This window comes from Marmota flaviventris, chromosome 9 (assembly GCF_047511675.1).
Source record: "Marmota flaviventris isolate mMarFla1 chromosome 9, mMarFla1.hap1, whole genome shotgun sequence".
In the NCBI taxonomy this organism is placed as follows: Eukaryota; Metazoa; Chordata; class Mammalia; order Rodentia; family Sciuridae; genus Marmota; species Marmota flaviventris.
The window spans coordinates 83,317,488-83,336,876 of NC_092506.1; the positions used below are offsets into that span (position 1 = coordinate 83,317,488).

A 19,389-nucleotide genomic window follows, 5' to 3' on the forward strand; every position below is an offset into this window, starting at 1 on the left:
TTTCCTCAAAATCTTTTTAAATGGCATTTACAACTTTTTACTTTACCACACAGAGATTATCTCATCTAGAAACATTTCTTTTTCCTTTAACCTTTTATATTAAAATATATTTCCACATCTTGAATCTTTTTCTCTCTTTTTTAACTGTTAACCCTTTTTATAAATTCACATTTTGAAACAACTCTTATAAAATTTCTGATTTAGACAAATTACTCCACTTTAATAAGACGAAAGACTTTCATGTTTTTTATGATACTATAATTGAAACCCAACTGAAAATTTTTCTACTCTTTGTGTATAAATTACACATGATAGAATCTTAACACTTAGTAACCTTGTTTTAGCAAAGACACAGACACAAAGCAATATTAAACCTTTTTCCATTTACCAATTTATGAAAACACACATAATGTTTAAATATATTACCTTATGGAACTTAATAAGTAAAGAGTACTTGATTTCATATTTAGTGGTTGATATTTTAACACTTTAGTTTTGTAAATTAATCAGATGTCTGTAAAAACCAAGATCTTAGACAAATGTAGTAAACAGAACTAGTCATCTCTTTCTTGAAGAAAAATTCTTCTACAGGATACCATGATGGTCCCATTGATATACTTAATAACTTGTCTTTAAAAAGCCATGGGCTACATTTTTGTATTGTATCAACATATGTCCTAACTGTTCTTGGTCTTACTGGGGTGCCTCTTTCCTCTAACAATTTTTCTTCCTCGGAGGCAAACAACTTCAAACTTTGAGCCAACCATTTTCCCCAGTTTGCCTGAGAAAGTTCTAGGAACAGGCAACTTGAAATAAAAACAAAATAAATCAAAACAATAACACATTGTTTTTTGAATTGGTCACCCATTCTTTCGCTCTTCCTCAGGGGCGAGAAATTTCACTTACCTTTAAGCTTCAGAAATTCCCCGCACGGGACGCCAAATGCCACTGTCTGGCTGGGCACAAATGCCGCAGTCTGGCTGGGCACACAATCACGAGCCACCACACAGCTTGTAGATTCAAACAGCAACTCTTTATTCCCGAACTCACACCAGCCATCTACAATCACGTTCTGGGGAAATCCACGTTCTCTGCCCAAATTCACCTCCACTGGGCTTCTATCTCCAAAATATACTGTCTGAATCCCGTGAGAACTCAAGGGGAACTCAGGCAGCAGGATACGCCCTATTCCCAGCAGGAATAATCTTAAACCTTAAACCTGGAACCTAAACCGGGAAAGCCCTAATCCACCTTGGTCCTTGAACAAGGTCACCTACATTCAATGTCACTGCAACATGGGGTACGCTGGCAAGGAAATTGTCATACCTACTTGGCTAATGGCTCCCAGCACTTTTCTTTATTCTTCCTCTTACATTTTATCTATATTCAATTTTGAGTAATTTATGGTTGCTTATGATCAGAGGATTAATGATAGGATGAGTGTTATATTGACTTACATGCCTGTTTTTTCTCTTCATTTATTAACCTGGATTTCATTGGTTAAATGGGACATGGTCCAAGAAAATGATGCAGCTCCTGAAAACTGAAATCAACAAAGTTCCTTGTTCCTATGCTGTATAATACTGGAAATAGACATTATTCCTTGTCTAATTTTAAATAGTGCTGAGACCAAATAAAAATAACTATTTCTTTCAAGAAATGCCCACTCACAGAAAAAAAGTTCTGAGACAATGAAACAGCTATCGGGACTGCTATTTCATTCATCAAGACTTGCTTTAAGACCCCTGTTTCCCTGTTTCTACCAACTCACAGTTATTATAACAAAATAACCTCTATCCAATCTCGACTAGTTGTGAGACTGTTGTTAGAAACACGATCATATATTTTGTCTTCATTACCTGAAACTATGTCTTCCAAGAGGTCTAGTCTACTGGTGATGCTTTCCAGTGAAATTTTAATTTGGCTTATTGATTCCTTCCTTTGAGGATTTCTGACTGATTCTTCTTCAGGATCTCATCTCCTTACTGGAGTGATCTTTAATTTCTTGTACTTTTTCTATGATTTCATTTCTTACATCATTTTTTACCTTGTAGATCAGTTTGACCATAAATTTTCTGAATTCCATTTCTGACATTTCCTCTACTATGGTGTCAATGGAGTCTGTTGTTGAGGTATTATGTGTTGTTTGGGATGGTTTGTTCCCTTTTCTTTTCATGTTGTTTGTGTGTCTACCTATTTATCCAGTTGGATCTGAAGCTTTAGAGTTTCTATGTTATGAGTTTATAGTGTCTATTATGTTTTGAATGTGAGATGTTCCCCAAAAGCTCACATTCGAGATAATGAAAGATAAATTCAAAGTCTTAACCTAATCAGTGAATTAATCCCTGGTGGGATTAACTGAGTGGTAACTGGAGGCAAGTGGAAAGTGGCTGGAGGAAGTGGCTCATTGGGAGCATGGCAATGGGGTATATATTTTGTATCGGGCCAGTGGAGTCTCTCTCTGCTTACTGATCATGATGTGAGCTGCTTCCCTCCACTATACTCTTCTGCCATGATGTCCTGCCTCACCTCGAGCCCTGAGAAATGGAGCCTGCTGTCTATGGATTGAGACCTTTGAAACCATAAGCCCCTAAATAAATTTTCCTCTTTTATAGGTGTTCTGATCAGATCGTTCTGGCACAATAGCAAACAAATCTGACTAAAACAGTGTCCCTCTGTGTTGCTAGTACCTCACAGATTGGGAGGAGCCCAATGACAGTAACAGTCTATGCAAACAATATATAGTGGTTGATATCTACAGGGTTAATTGGTACAACATGCAGAAACAGTAGGCTCAGCAATTTCCATCAGTAAAAACAGTACATAATTATGAATTATGTCTGGCATAAAGCCAAAAATAGGTGTTATCTATGACTTCCACTATATTAATTATTGCAGTGGCATTGGTGGTAGAGGGAGACATTATATACATAAATTAGTATTAAGAGGAATTAAGAATACTGAATTGAATATGAAGAGAGAAGAGGAGATAGGATGGTAGAAAAATATTTGCAATTTCAAAGGGTGAATGGGGCAGATGCAGTGGTAATTTAGGAAATGTTGTTAATGAGGAAGAGAATAGAAGAAAAATATAAATGTGTGTTTGCTGATTGCTTACTGAAGTCTTGGGGCCTCTTATCTGTGTTATATTTATGTTGTTAGCAGTATGATAGACCCCATGGTATAGGAACAGAGGGAAGGGAGAGGGAGAGAATTTCAAAATACCAATGACATTCTTTATAGACCTAGAAAAATATTGCTAAAGTTTTTATGGAACCACAAAACACCTTGCCTAGCCAAATCCATCTTGAGCTAAAAAAACAAAGCTCAAGATGGAAGAATTACATGACCAGACTTCAAAATATACTACAAAATTGTAGTTAGAAAAATGGGATGGTGTTCACATGAAAACAGACACATAGGCCAATGGACAGAAGAGAGAACCAGGAAGTAAGCCCACACTTCTATAGCCAATTGATTTTCAACTATGGTGCTAAAAACACCCATTAGAGAAAGGATAATAATTTTCAATAGATGGTGCTGGGAAAATTGGATATCCACAAGCAGAAGAATGAAACTAGATCAGTATTTCTTATCAGTTACAAAAACAAACTCAAGAAAAATACAACTCATAATGGATTAAAATATTTAATCCATGAAACTAATAGAAGCCATGAAATGTGTAAGGATATTTTGGACAAGAACTCAAAAGCACAGGGAATAAAATGAAAAATAGACAGTTTGGATTATATCAAACTTAATAAGGTTCTGTGTAGCAAAGGAAACAATTGACAGAGTGAGGAGATAAACTACAGAATGAGATAAATGTTTTAAAGCTATATATCCAGCAAGGGGTTAATCTGGAAACAAAATATAAAGTATAAGAAACAAAATAATTCAATGGCAAAAATGCAATTAAAAAATGGGCAATAGATTGTGACTCAAAGTAGAGCACTCACCTAGCATGCATGAAGCACTACATAAAAATAAAATAAAAGATACTGTGTCCATCTATAACTAAAAAATAAATATTTTTTAAAAAGATGGGCAATAGACCTAAAGTAGACATTTCTCAAAAGAAAACACATAAAAGGTCAACAGATATATGAAAAATGTTTCATATTACCATTTATCAGAAAAATGAAAACCACAAGGAGGTATTTCCCACCCCAGTAAGAAAAGACCAAGTGCTGGCAAGGATGCAGAGAAAAAGGAACACTTGCACCCCATTGGTGGTACAGCTATTATGAAAACAGTATGGAAGTTCTTTAAAACACTAAAAATAGTAGTACCATGTAGTTCAACAATGCCATTACCAAGTATAAAGTTTCCAAAGGAAATGAAATCAGTAGGTTGAAGAAACATCTGCCCTCCCCTATTCATTGTATCATTGTTCCACAAAAGCCAAGAAATGGAAACAACGTAAGTGTCCATTAACTGATGAATGAATGAAGAAAATATGATGTGGAATACTACTGAGTCATAAAAAGGATGAATTCTGTTATTCTCAACAATGTGAATGGAACTAGAGATCATTATGTTAAGTAAAGTAGGCCAGGAATAGAAAGAAACATTTTGCATGACCTTACTCATTTGGAATCTAAAAAGTTGAGTTCCTAGTAGTTGAGAGTATAATAGTGGCTTCCAGAGGGTGAAGAAAGGAGGGAGAATAAGGGAGATGGGGAAAGGTTGGTTAATGGGTATGAAGTTATAGTCACATAAGAGTAAGAGGTGGGGGGGCTGGGATTATGGCTCAGTGGTTGAGCACTTGCCTCGCATGCATGAGACACTGGGTTCGATCCTCAGGACCACGTTAAAAAAAAAAAGATATTGTGTCCATCTACAACTAAAAATAAATAAATAAATAAATAAATAAAGAGTAAGAGGTACACTTAAGAGGGTGTACAGTAGGATGAACATGGATAACAAGTTAGTGAATATTTCACAAAGAAGTAAGCATTTTTAGTGTTTTCATCATAAAGAAGTCGTAAATATTTGAGGAGACAGATAATGTTTAACCCAACTTAAAACACCATGCATGGAAACATCACATGGTATCCCATTAAATCTACATTTTTCATGTGTCAGTTAAAAATAAATTTAAAAAGAAGTGAATAGTGACTCAGAGAGAAACTTCTAGTTGGTAAAATATAGCCTCCGTCAGAACCCCCAGACCCGGTTTGATGTTTGTAAGTGGCAAGCATTAAAAGTTTCCACTAATACCTGGTTCTCCTCTCCTTTTGGACATCAGAATATGCTTTTTGGTCACCTTCAAGTTGGGTAAGACCAAGAGGTTAGTTCTGGCCAACGTGAATAGAAGCAGGGCCACCCCAGGGTGGGCCTACTTTGCTATCCTGTCTCCCCACTGTGAACAATGTGATCTAAAAATATATTACAAAATTCATGGCTTCATAGAAATAGTGAAGATTTAGAATAATGGTTGGAGAAAAAGTATTACAGTATCTGATTACTGTCCTGTCAATTTCAAGTAAAGCTATTTTATTTTATTTATTTTTTTGGCATAGTCTAAGCACCATCTCTTTGTGTTATGTCCAGGAAGCCCCTTTTGCTCCTTCTTTATTTTTTTATTATTGAATGCAGTATTTCTGGCTAATTTCATATTTCCTATTGGGGGTGGCAGCAATGCTATTGTTACTCAAAGCCATGGGCCTTTGGAAGCTGTTTGTATTTGATTCTGTAGTTTTGCATTTCCTTTTTTTTTTTAATGCTTGTGACACCACTGACACTACATTATCTATCCTGCCCCCTGAATACTGGCTTCTAATGATCCTATCAAGAACCCATTACTATGATTTTTTTTTCATGACCACTTATGCGAGTCTTAAACAGTGTATGAAGGAAAGTGTGAATGAAAATTTATTTTTGAACGTGTTAAATTTGCTGCTTAGAATTTTATAGTGTAGATGGATTGCAACCCACCATTCAGGTATGTTTCTCTTGAACTCCTTAGGCTGTAATCACTGCATTTCTATAATGGAGTCTCTCAATGTTGATTGAATCCCTCATTCTGTACACTGATACCAGCAGAGAAGATAGCTGAGAGGCTTCTTGGAGTATCTACTTGACTTCCTGCATGGAGTGGAGGGTAAGAGAATGTTTTTATTTTATTTTATTTTTTTAAATACATGACAGCAGAATGCATTACAATTCTTATTACACATATAGAGCACATTTTTTCATATCTTTGTATATAGAGTATGTTCATGCCAAGTCATGTCTTTATACATGTACTTTGTTCTTTTTTTGCATTACAATTCTTACTACACATATATACCACAATTTTTCATATCTCTGTTTGTATATAAAGTACATTGACACCCAATTTGAGTCTCATGCATGTACTTTGGATAATGATGTCCACCACATTCCACCATCCTTGTAATCCCCTGCCCCCTCTCTTTCCCTTCCACTTCTCTTCCCTATCTAGAATTCTTCTAATCCTCCCATGCTCTTCCTCCCTACTCCACTATGAGTCAGCCTCCTTATAGCAGAGAAAACATTCGGCATTTGGTTTTTTGGGGATTGGCTAACTTCACTTAGCATTATCTTCTCCAACTCCATCCATTTACCTGAAAATGCCATGATTTTTTTTCTCTTTTAATGCAGAGTAAAATCCCATTGTGTGTATATGCCACTTTTTTAAATCCATTCATCCACTGAAGGGCATCTAGGTTTGCTCCACAGTTTAGCTATTGTGAATTGTGCTACTATAAACATTAATGTGGCTGTGTCTCTGTAGTATGCTGTTTTTAAGTCCTTTGGGTATAGTCTGAGGAGAGGGATAGCTGGGTCAAATGATGGTTCCATTCCCAGATTTCCAAGGGATCTCCATACTGCTTTCCACATTGGCTGCTCCAATTTTCAGTCCCACCAGCAATGTATGAGTGTACGCACATCCACTTCAACACTTAGTGTTGTTTGTCTTCATAATAGCTGCCATTCTGACTGGAGTGAGATGATATCTTAGAGTAATTTTGATTTGCATTTCTCTAATTGCATTTCTCTAATTGCTAGAGATGATGAACATTTTTTTCATATATTTGTTGATTGATTGTGTATCCTCTTCTGAAAGTGTCTGTTCAGGTCCTTGGCACATTTGTTGATTGTGTTATTTGTTTTTTTTTTTTTTTTTGGTGCTTAGATTTTTGAGTTCTTTGTATACCCTAGAGATGAGTGCTCTATCTGATGTGTGAGGGGTAAAAATTTGCTCCCAGGATGTAGGCTCTCTATTCACCTCACAGATTTTTTCTTTTGCCGAGAAGAAACTTTTTAGTTTGATTCCATCCCATTTATTGATTGTTGGTTTTAATTCTTGTGCTATAGGAGTCTTATTAAGGAAGTTGGGGCCTAATCCCAACAGATGCAGAGTCTCTGGTTTAATTCCTAGGTCCTTGATCCATTTTGAGTTAAGTTTTGTGCATGATGAGAGACAGGGGTTTGATTTCATTTTGTTACATATGGATTTCCAGTTTTCCCAGCCCCATTTGTTGAAGATGCTATCTTTTCTCCAGTGCATGTTTTTGGCATTTTTGTCTAATATAAGATAATTGTAATTTTGTGGGTTAGTCACTATGTCCTCTATTCTGTACCATTGGTCTACCAGTCTGTTTTGGTGCCGATACCATGCTGTTTTTATTACTATTGCTCTGTAGTATAGTTTAAGGTCTGATATAGTGATGCCACCTGCTTCACTCTTCCTGCTAAGGATTGCTTTAGCTATTCTGGGTCTCTTATTTTTCCAGATGAATTTCGTGATTGTTTTTTCTATTTCTATGAAGAATGTCATTGGGATTTTGATCAGAATTGAATTAAATCTGTATAGTGCTTTTGGTAGTATGTTCATTTTGATACTATTAATTCTGCCTATCCAAGAGCAAGATAGATCTTTCCTCTTCTAAGGTCTTCTTTGATTTCTCATAAGAGAATACTTTAAAGTGGAAACAGGGGCTCGGCTGGCTAAGTCCCAGGCTGTAGGGCACTTCAAATTTCAGAGTCCAGTAAGGTGTGGGTCCCTCATCACAGAGTAGTACTGCATGGAAATCACATGTATCACTTCTGACCTCAAGTGGCTTTCTGTTTTCCTGCTACAGCAATAAAAAAGGCTGTATATTTTCAAAAAGGCAGCTATTAATGGTGGAGTTTCACTCAGTTTGGGATCTTGAGTCACTGTGTGGAGAGAGCTCTTGCCAAGAGGAACATGTAATGTGAGAAATAAGTTATTTTTGTGTTTTGCTTTTTGTTATTGTAGGAAACCTAGTCTATATTGACTAACACTGGTCTTATTCATTGTGGTGGCTTTATAACCACAGGCCAGCCTCATGTAACAGTGAATAAAGAATACCATTTTTTTTCTCTTGGATCCCCTAATGGGGGCTATACTAATACAAATAAAAATTATGATACAATGGGGTACATATAATAACAAAGTTATTAAAGATCTTGGAAGAAGGGTATCTCTTCTTGAGAGGAAAGTTGGATGCAGATGAAGATCAGAACCTTTGCATTGTCAGAGGAGGTTAAATCATATATCAACATGATTTTATTTCTAAATCATATCTCCTAGCTGATGTAGCCTTGAGAGAATCACCAACCAAATGTAATCATATATCCTCTTGATTTGTGATTTCTAAGAAAACAGTCCATATTTTTCACCTTTCTTTGTAATTGCATCCAGCACCATCTTCTACTTGGTGCTGAGAATGCCAGTTTGCTAATTTAAGCAGAGAGATACTACAGCATGCATCTGATGCCTGTGCTGAAAATAGATCTTTGGTGAAAAGAAAGCAATGTAACATGTGGTTCTCATTTTTGATCCTTGTTTATTGATATTAATGCTGTCTATTTATTTTCAAGTGTTTTGCATCACCAGCATAATTTAAAGACTGGCTCTTTAGTATGTTTCAACTAGAGTAGAACTGCTTTATAAAAATTTGATAAATTTTAAAAAGATTGACAAGTTTGTAAAGGGTAGGGGCTTAGTGGCTGTATAGAATTCAAATAATCCTCATTACCAGGATAAGGGAAAGTGTTACTTTCCTAAAATTAGAATGTATGAAGAGTATTGGAGCATTTGTTCATTAAGCATTAATCTGCCACGAGTTGCAGGATAGATGAAATGTAGGATACTAGGAAGTGGGAATTGGCTGACTGAGGGTAGAAGATTGCAGGGGAAGTTTTTGAAATGGAAATGAAGAGCTACAGGTGTTCATATTAAAAAAAAAACCCAATATGGAATCAAGTGGATTAAAATATGGTTAAAAGTATGAAGATTCTAGAACCAGGAAGAAATGTGTTAAACTCCTGACTCTGTTCTTTACCGCCGTGATTGGTTTTGACCTAGGTAAGATGATTTATTATTATTTTTGGTACTGAAGATTTTTTGGTACAGGGCCTTGTGCATGCTAGGCAAGTGTTCTCCACTGAGCTGCATCCCCAGCCCAAGAACAGTTATTTTTGAAAGAGTTTAAAAATACATTTAATGATGTTTTTGAAGTAGGGGGGCTTGGAGTATCTGGTTGACTTCCTGCATGGGATGGAGCATAAGAGAGTATTTAAAAGTGAAAATGGGGCCTGGACTGGCCAACTCCCAGGGTGTAGAGGAGAAAAAAATGGCAATATGGACTGGGATTCACAGAGACAAGATCCCAGGCAAAAAATGGAAGACTACCAAGATGATTGATCACAAGTAGTTCCTGTCAACATCAGAGAACTTTCTAACTCCTGAATGCCAACAAACAAACAAACAAACACCCTTCTGTTTTCTCTCTAAGACTGTATTGCTATACTTCATCCTAATGCTTGAGCTGTTGGTTGTAACCGCTCACATTTTCAACCATGCAGTGGTGGGATTGCCTTTTTGGGAGCACTGAGAACACTTTAGCAGACCTACATACCCTCCAGGGTGTGAAAAGCCTATAAGTTGGATTTTAGGCCCACTAAATGTAAAAAGAAATACATCTCTAAATGCTAGAAAGGAAAGTTAGGTTTTAAAATATCATCCATGACTTGTCTTCAAATAGTTTCTATTTTCTCACATAGGCAATCATATTTGAAAAGAAATTTGAGTAACAAGAAAAACATGGCAGATACAATAAAGCTTTAATGAATTTTTCCTTACAAGATTTTAATATAAGGCCCAATCCAATCCTATCTGCATGAGTTGGGGACACACACACACACACACACACACACACACACACACACACACCCAAGTGTTTTTATTAGTGCATTATAGTTATGCATAATATTGGGTTCATTTTGACAATCATACATCCATGGATTATAATTTGCTCTGTTTCAGCCCCTGCTACTTCCTTTTTCCTTCTCCTCCTCATTCTCCTGGTTTTAAAATAACATTTAGATTGAGTATGCTGATCCAGAACAGAACTGAAGCGGCTTATTGGCCAGCTGCGTTCTGTCCAATAGAGGGCACTTGGAACTCACATATCAACAGCAGCAGCTGCAGCAGCTGCACCAGCATCGAAGACATCCATTTTCATTGCCATGGTGATTCTTAATTAACACATAGCATCAGGTTTTCATTGACACCAGTAAAATGAGGTGGCTGTGACCTTGATTAATAATATGTGTAATCATTTTAGAAATATTGGGAATTAGAAACTACTTAGATATTTCTTCTTGGTGATCGCACTGACCTGTAATCAATGAAAACAAAATACAAATTGCAAATTATTCAAGCTCCATATCCAGGGTAAAACTTTTATTCAGTATTTAAAAAATGGAATATATGTTTGTGACAGTTTTAGGATAAGAAAGTAACAGACTAAATAACATCTATTCTTATTATGTGAAGATAATTTAATTGGTTGATATTTCTTGAGATCAAATGGACATGTTTAAGATACAGGGAATGGCATCTTAGAAAGTTATGAACTGTATTTCCAAGATCCAATTTGTCTCTCCACTGCAGAGTCCACATTAAGAAGCAAAATGAGAATGGAATTCTCTTGGCTGTTGTGTTTGAAGTTGAAAGCTTCAATGTACCACTAGAGGGTGCTCTTGATTCTGCTATCTTTCTGAAGCCTTTAGCCAGCCCAGCAGGGTTCTTGGTTCAAATAGAAACACTGTATTTAGTAATGTTTGTGAATTGTTTAGGAATAATGAGAAACACCCCACGATTCTGGACAGATTTTTTTGGTCTAATGCTCTTGCTGATTGTGACTCAAAGTCCTTGACTACATCATATGTTAGCTGAGAGGACTCAGCAAATCCAGATTGCCTGTAGGACTACATATAAAATGTAGTTCACTATCATATATTTTTTATTCTTATAAGATAAAGTAAGAAATTATGCTTATCCTGTTGTGTTTTTATTTTTAAGAAGCAATTTTACATGTTAGTCTCTTTAGTATTGTATCTTCGTGCTAGGTATCGTAATACAAAGCCTATGAGTTTATTTGGTTCTTATATTTTCTTGGCTGAGTGATGAACAAATGATTGATCTCAAAATCTTGATTATTGCACTAATTTTCTCAGATTGGTCTAGCATATCTTAAACTCTGAGCTTTTATCACTCTAGTGTTTCAGTAAGGCATGTGGTACATGGTATTATTAGTTTTTGAAAATATTTACTTTACTTGTTTAGAGTGGAAGGAAAGTTTTTACCACTCTGTCAAGTTGAGCTTTTTTAATGAAATGTAAGAAAAAATAACTATTCCACTTTCAAGCCATGGACCATATAACCCCAGGACCCTTGCTCTTCTCTTCTGCCACGAGAATGCACGTTAGGCACAGTGTCAGCTCCTTCTAGCCTGGGTCCCTAAATGTGTACCTGTGGAACAGAGCACTAACATTCAAAGCCATGTAGCATTTTTTGATGTGTTACTTGGGCAAGAAATGTGTTTATTGTTGTAAGCCACTTGAATTTTGGAGTTTCTTTTTGTGCAGCAAACTAATATAGAAATTGATATGAAGAGTTGGGAACTGTTGTATGAAAATAAAAAAATATGTGGCAGTCACTTCAGCATAAAGCTGTAGGTGGTGAGAAAACTATTAAAGGAAACTGAAAAAGTGGTGATCAATGTAATACAGCTTTGCTGCAGTGGCAGTAACTTGAGAGGCAGATAGTGTACCTAATTGAACTTGTGGCTTTGTCTGGAAAGGTATTCAAAGGGAATATTACTAGTGTGGGTTGGCTGTGATTGGCTACGTTTGATAAGATATTTTCAAAAAGAAAGAAATACAGAAAGTGACCAGACTATTCACAGGAAGAGATGAAATACAAAACAGAAAGCACTAAATCCTGGGATTTCAGGTTTCAAAAATGGAATGGTTTTAAATTTTCCACTGATAAAATATTAAATGAAGAGATATTTTGAGCCGAATCTATGAAAACAGACTCAGTGGATATTATGGGTGTAGCCACAAATCCTAAAGGCACCATTCTGGCACAGCTGGTTAAGCCCTCAGTGACTTTAGTTAAGTCTAGAGAAAAACATATGTCTACAAACACACATGTCTGCTGACACACAGAAATAGAATTAAATAGATTCCAAGACAACAAAATCTTTGAAAATATCATACTGTCAAAAAATATCAAAATATCCTACCTCATTTCAAACAGACTAGCTGTTGGGGACTATGTGTGCCCCAACTTCCTTGAGCATGGAGTAAGCTGAGGTAGATTCTTGTTCCCCTGGGATGGCATAGTCTCCAGCTCTCTTTGTGGGCACATACAAGAAGGATAATGACAAAGAAAAAAATGGCCTTCTGTGGCGGGGGGGGGGGGGCTGTCATAACACAGAAAGTGGTGGACTAGGTTGTGACCCAAGTAGCCGAGCAGGGGCCCTGCTGAAAGAACATTCTGTAAGTGAGGAAAGGGGGCCTCCCATGCTTGTTGAGCAGAGTTTAGTACTGCTTCCTGCCAGCAATGGCCAAATGCCTCTCCTCTTTCCTTTTATAGATGAGGGTTTTATTGTAGTTGTTTTCTCCCTGTTCCACTATTTTATATGGGTGAGTATGGATTATTTTATACTTGATTTAAAGACTGTTGGGAGATCTTCAGCTTTTCACCTGGTGTCATAGTGAATGAAACTTTCAGGGCAAATTTATTGGAAGTGGGTAACTGTGAGAAAGGAAGGAAAGTGAATATCTAGAAATAGTGGTCTGTAGTAGATTGTATTATTCTTTGAAAATATATATTCCCTTCTCAAGTCATATGCAGAGTATATTTTCCTGCTCAGTGGGTACTAAACTGGTTGACGTGACTTTGTTTTGGCCAATGGAATGTTAGCCAAAGAGACAAATGCTGTATTTGAGCAGGAGCTTCAAGTGTAATTGCTTCTTGTTCCTGACCTCTGCTATGATATCAAGCATCTTTCCTGTAGGGGCTATGTCTATATCAGAGGTCCTTGAATGAAATAAAATATTGAGCAGAGCTGGAGCAGCCCCATAGGTTCCATAGATTCAGACATCTGGGTGGGAAGTAAATGTTTGCTGTTGCAAGCTACTTAGATTGTAGAATGTTTCCTTATGGAAAGCTGCCTAATTGGGACAGGAGACTTCTCTGAGAGTGCCTACACAGTTCTGTTCAAGGGAGGTACTACTCATGCAAATATTAATTTGTCTTCTAAAAAATAATAATTTGAACTACAATATGCCAAAAGCATTTTAGCCTATCTGCCAAATAAAATGAAATGTAGCTTTCCTTATTTAAATCAAACAAAAATTTCATAATGTTTAAAATATCTCACAGAGGACATTTCTACTTGAAAAATAATCCCATAAGAGAATAAAAGGTTATTGGTTTTGTTTAGTAGGGCCTTTTATACATGGATAGTGAAATAATGAGTCAGATCAAACCAGTGGTAATGTACATTAGCCCTCCATTTTCATGGTTTTGTTTTCTATAGTTTCAGTTATCTCTGTCCAATTGCATTAAAAATATTAAATAAAAAATTCCAGAAGTAAACAATTAATGCGTTTTATTTATTTATTTTTGCCATTCTGATTAGTGTGAGGGATTCTTATGCCGCCCTTTCTGGCCTTCCTGGGAGGTGAATCATCTCTTTGTTCAGAATATCCACTCTGAATACACTACTTGCCTGTTAGTTACATAGTAGTCATCTAGTTTATCAGATTGTTGTGGTATTTTAGTTGCTTGTGTTCAGGTAACAATGCTGAGATTGCTACGATCTATTGTCGGTCCGTCATGAACAGGAGCTGAGCTGTAGGAGCTGAGCACCCTTAGCCTTGAGTGATGGAGGAGTGGAAGTTGTTTCCACTTGTAGCCGAAAGCAGGTGGACCTCACCTTCACTAGGTGGACCTCACCTTTGCTAGGCAAGGAATTACAGCTCAGGGGGTGTAGCCCAGGGGGCATCACCCAATGGCACTGGGCTACACCCCTTGAAACCCAATCCCTTGCCTCATTTGGGTGGAACTTTCTCCAGTGTCTTTCCCCCAACATATAGGGCCTCAGTTGTGCTCTCCCTCTCTTGTGCCAGCCTCCCTTGCCTCCTTTGTGGGAGCTGGGGTAGAGAAGCTGTCGCTGAACCCAAGAAAAAAGTATTTTTTCTGTCTCTGTGTGATTATTTAGTGCCAGCCCAATTCACCTGGAATGACCCTGACTGATTTAGTCCCATGTGGAGGCAATCTATGGTAAAAGTGAATTGTTTATCTTTGAGATTGTGAAGAAGGATAAAGTAATACATGCTAGTTTTACTGTCATATCTCATAATGCAAAAGTTACAGCTGCAGTGCATGATTAAGTGCTTAGTTACCATGTATATAAGTCATTTAGCTAGAGGGGTTGGTACTATCTGTGGTTTTAAGCATCCATTGGGAATCTTGGAACATGCCCCTCATGAATTAAGGGTGGGAGGTGACTACTGTAAACTGAAAGAGTGAACTGGAAAGTTTTAAAGACAATATAAGCAACTGAGAAATGTCAGTTTTTATTCTGAATTTGAACACTTAGCCAGTGATTATTCAAGTTGGTAATTGTCACGCCAGAGAGTCAGAATCATTTGAGAGTACATGCCATGAGATGTGATACTGTGGTGACATAACAACATTTGTTAACAATTTTCCCCTTTTGCAAATTAGAGTGGATTAAAGATTTTTTCAAACAATAATTTCATTTGCTTTCCTTCTAGTTACTTTCTTTTGTGGGAGAGCAGAGGATGAAAATTCACTTAGCACCCCAGTAACCTTACCAAATCTCAGGTTGATTTTATTTGTGTTTCAGGCCATCATATAGGATGTTCTTGGAAATACACATATGAACTTCATCTGTCCTGGGTGAGGGGGAAACCTCCTGAACTCCTGTGAGAATTGACATGGTTTCTCATGGAGATAAATCAAAGATCAGGGTGGCCTGCTGATGCACAGGTAGTCCTTCTAGTTCAGAAATAAGGATAGGTAATGGGAATGAGTGACACCTAGGAGTAAGGTAGAAATGGTACAATAATTATTTTGCTTCAAATTTTTCCCACTCCAATTTTTTTAATTTGGTTCAATACAAGTCTTCTTCAAAATGCAAAAGATTCCACTAAGAAGAATAGGTTTCTAACTCTTCTCATGTATTAGAAAGCAATTATCTGAGAGCTCAGGGGCAAGGAGTGGGTGCTCTTTGGAGCTGGAAGCATTGAATGTAGTGAAGACTTGGGTGAGGATACTCTGACGAGCTCTGCACAGCCACAACTGCAGCTTCCCTGTCCATCTGGATCTCCTGGGCACTCAATATATGTGAATGAATGAAAGGGTGGATAATGTCAGTGGATGCCTGTGGGTATTTACAGCTTTGGGAATCTCCCCCCCCCCCGCAAAAAAAAACTACGTTTCTTGCCTGACTGTGTGCCATTCCCTTGAATAAAGTCCCGTTCAGTAAATGACCAATTCCTCATGCATCTCTTCCACTATGGGAGTTCTGGATGGATTGCTTTTTTGTATTCTCTGGGCCATAAATACTTACTGATATTTTCATGCCTATTTCTACCTCTGTGATGCCTGACTGATTCCCCTGGTAGAGTTAAGCTCTCTCATTCTCACTTCCGTTCCATTCTCCTGAATACTTCCCACTCTGTACTGTCATTATCTGTTTGGGTTTTATAGATATATTGAGGTCAACACACTCAAGGCTTATTCATCTTTGTATCTCTACAACAGTATCTTACACATAATGGATGCTCAATAAAAGCTTACTTTTGGAGCAAAGAGAAGGGAGTGTATCAGAAAAGTTATATAGGGACAAAAATGGCAGCAAATAGCTGTCAAAATAAACTTTGTCAGTTGTGAAGGCTTTCCTAGGGAGATGCAGTTCAAGTACCTTTGGGAACAATTTTGCTTGTACACTTTGGTACATAACAATAGTGCTAATAATAGGTTTTGGTGCCTGGGAAGCACTTTCCCTCATGGTGAAGATATTTGGTTGTGGCTGATAGTGAGGATGTGGTCAGCAGTCTTCTCCAGGTTACCCATCTTGTTCTTTGACTTGTGGATACAACAGCCACATAGAGAGCGTGTGGCTGCTTAGAGCCCTGCTGTTTTATTCACAAAAGCTGTTGATTACTTTGGATCATAAAACCTCGCTTTTTCTAACTTTTGCATGCCAGATTGGCTACAGAAGTGTTATGGACATTTCCCAGCTCTTTTTTCTCCCCCTGCTCAAAGCTTGCTTTCATGTGCATGGTACATTTCATTTGCTTCGACCTGCTTGTGATCACCCCCTACTTTGGCTTCTAAAACAGTATTATTTGGGGATCCTGCTCTCATGAATCTTCTGGGTACATTCTGCCTGTCAATGCTGATGGCAGGTAGCTTTGCTTTTTTTTTTTTTTTTCCAGCTGTACTAGTTTGTTGTTGTGTTATAAAGGTCCCATTATGTATTTCTACATTGGGGAGGGTATGTGCATGTTGAAAAAGGTGGGGGCTGGAGAATGAAAGAGGTGTTCTCTGTCATGCAATGTTAAGCATATTATTTTAGACAAGGTTAAACTATGAAGTGGATTAACAAACAAACAGACAACAACAAAAAAAAAAAAAAAAAAAAAAGAAAAAAGAATGTTTCTTTGCTTTATTTGGAATGTTCTGCCTTTAGCTGCTACTTCCACATTCTTGTCTTGACTGCCTGTTCCTTAGCTTCCCTCAATGTCACACTTCACTAAGTAGTGCCAGTACTATTAATAATTGTTGTCATTTACTGAATAACTACATGGACCAGATGCTGTAGTGTGTATATCAGATCTCTTATGTCTAATTATTACAAAAGTATCGTAATGTGGGAAGAGCATTATTTTCAGTACTCTCCTAAAGGAAAAGCTGAGAATCATATGGTTTACGTTTTTGCTCAAGGCTACCTATTTAGGAAAAGCAGAACATTATTTGGAACTCCAAGTTCAGGCTGAGCCCAAGACTTGTATCTTTCTTCTGTGTCATGCTATTTTTTTTTTTTTTGAAGTTTTCTGACTTCCACCCTCAACTTTTGTTCTTCAAAGGTGTTTTCAAGACCTTTGTTTTCTACGGAAAAGTAACAGGTGATAGGATTTGGATATAGCTCAGTAGTAGTGTGCTTTCCTAGCAAGCTCAAGACCCTGGGTTGCACTGCAAACATATACCACCCCCAACCACCACCCAAATGAACAAACCAGAAGCTGTAATCTCAGAGACTATTGTATTAAGTATATGTGCTAACTCTATCAGAGATCAATAATACTTTCCTTCATTTATGTTATCATTTTCCCTCTAAAGTTTCTGAAAGAGAAAGCTCTTTTGAGATTTTGGCAGTACATGTACCACTATGAGATAATTCTATGTTTAGAGTGTCATTTCAGGGTAAGTCTCCACCACCTCTCATGCTTTGTAGTAATGACCAGAAGCCAGATGGAATCCATTGGTAGCTGAGGTACTCAGAGACTTGAAGCTTGATACCACTGTTAATTCTATTTAAATCTGATTGGATACATAGAATCAGGGAATCTAGGATTTGAAGGAATGTAAACCAAATCTTGGGACGTGTATCAGAATGATTTTTGAGTACTAAAATTATAGACTTTCAGGCTTAGTAACTTGGGATCCTCATTTTATAGGTCTTAGGTGGTGACTGGGCTCAACAAGAGAAGTTCAGGTAAGTGGACATCCATCAATTTAATTTACTTATGATATATGAATAATTTCTTGCTTAATTTGATTCTCTATTTCTTCATCATTGTATCTCTGAGAATTATGCAGGAAGCAGAACATAAAGATTTTTTTTTGTTCGGTTCCACAAAGAAAGTTAGTTGCTTGGGTATTACTTGAATTAGTAATGACTTTACGCTTCTGATTGGAATAGAGTCCTGTGTTAATTTTTCAATGAATTTTTTTTTTTTTACCAAAGAGATATTTCACCCCTTTCTGTATCTTGCCCTCAATATTAATTATGAGGATGTAGATGCTCCTGAAGAATTGGGTCAAAAACTCTGAATTATATTAACTATTTAATTGGGAAGAATTTTAAGAAAGGAAGTAGAGGGTTAGAGATCTGGGTTCTAGCTTTGCTGATGAAAGCTATTAGCTTTGATTGAGTCAGCTTATGACTCTGAGACTGTTTCCTCACATGTAGGTTGACCAGATTGATTCTGAAGACCTATTCAGCTCCAGGATTATAAACTCTTACAGTAACTTTCAAGATCCATATTGCCCACCTGAGCATCATTTCTGAGAAGCCATAAAAATGACTCTAGCCTTTGATGCTATTTTCTTTCTCTAATTCCTGTTAAGCTTGGTAGCCTCCTTAATAAAAGATGAGTTATGATTTGTCATATTATTCTCTGTCACTGAATTTGTTTTTTAGAAGATTTCAAGATGTTTGAGAGAAAGTATCATTTCACTCACTAATAACCCCATCCAAAAGTATAGTGTTAAACATGTAAGAAGAAAAGAAATGCAAAGAATCACGGACTTCTAGAGTTAGAAGCCACTTTAGAGATAATTGATTTTGCCATTTTACACCTGTGAAGTTAAGGCTAAAAGCTGGTCGTGCTCATCTAGCAGCCACTGGTGGAATGAGGACTATAAGCATGTTTGCTGACTTGCAGGGCGAGTGTCTTCTTTTCAGCCACACATCTTTGGTTGGTTGATTAGAAGACACTGGATTAACATCATTAGCTCCAACAAAACTAATCATATGTAATGGTTTGTTATAAATTTTTCCAGGCTCTAGAGTAATTTGGTTCTTCAATATCAAAGTTTATTTCTGCATTTATCATTGAATATCTCAAAATAACATTCATATTTATGCAATTGATCCTAAAACCAGCATGAATGATCAGTATTTAAGAGAAAGGTATATGCTTGTGCTATTAGCTAAATTTTTAAAAGATGAGAAGAACTTTGATAAGGAAAAGTAGGTCAAGGTCATAGAAATCTAT

General features: G+C 36.9%; 1 protein-coding gene across 1 annotated transcript in view; it reads left to right on the plus strand.

Moving 5' to 3' along the window:
* The window catches only part of Jrkl (JRK like), a 243,280-nt gene that overhangs the window by 31,086 nt on the left and 192,805 nt on the right, over nt 1-19,389 (plus strand). Inside the window, exons 2-3 of the transcript XR_003584939.3 lie at nt 5,972-6,106; nt 18,067-18,104. The gene's annotated coding sequence lies outside the window, so the exon portion shown is untranslated. The remainder of the gene's footprint in view (nt 1-5,971; nt 6,107-18,066; nt 18,105-19,389) is intronic.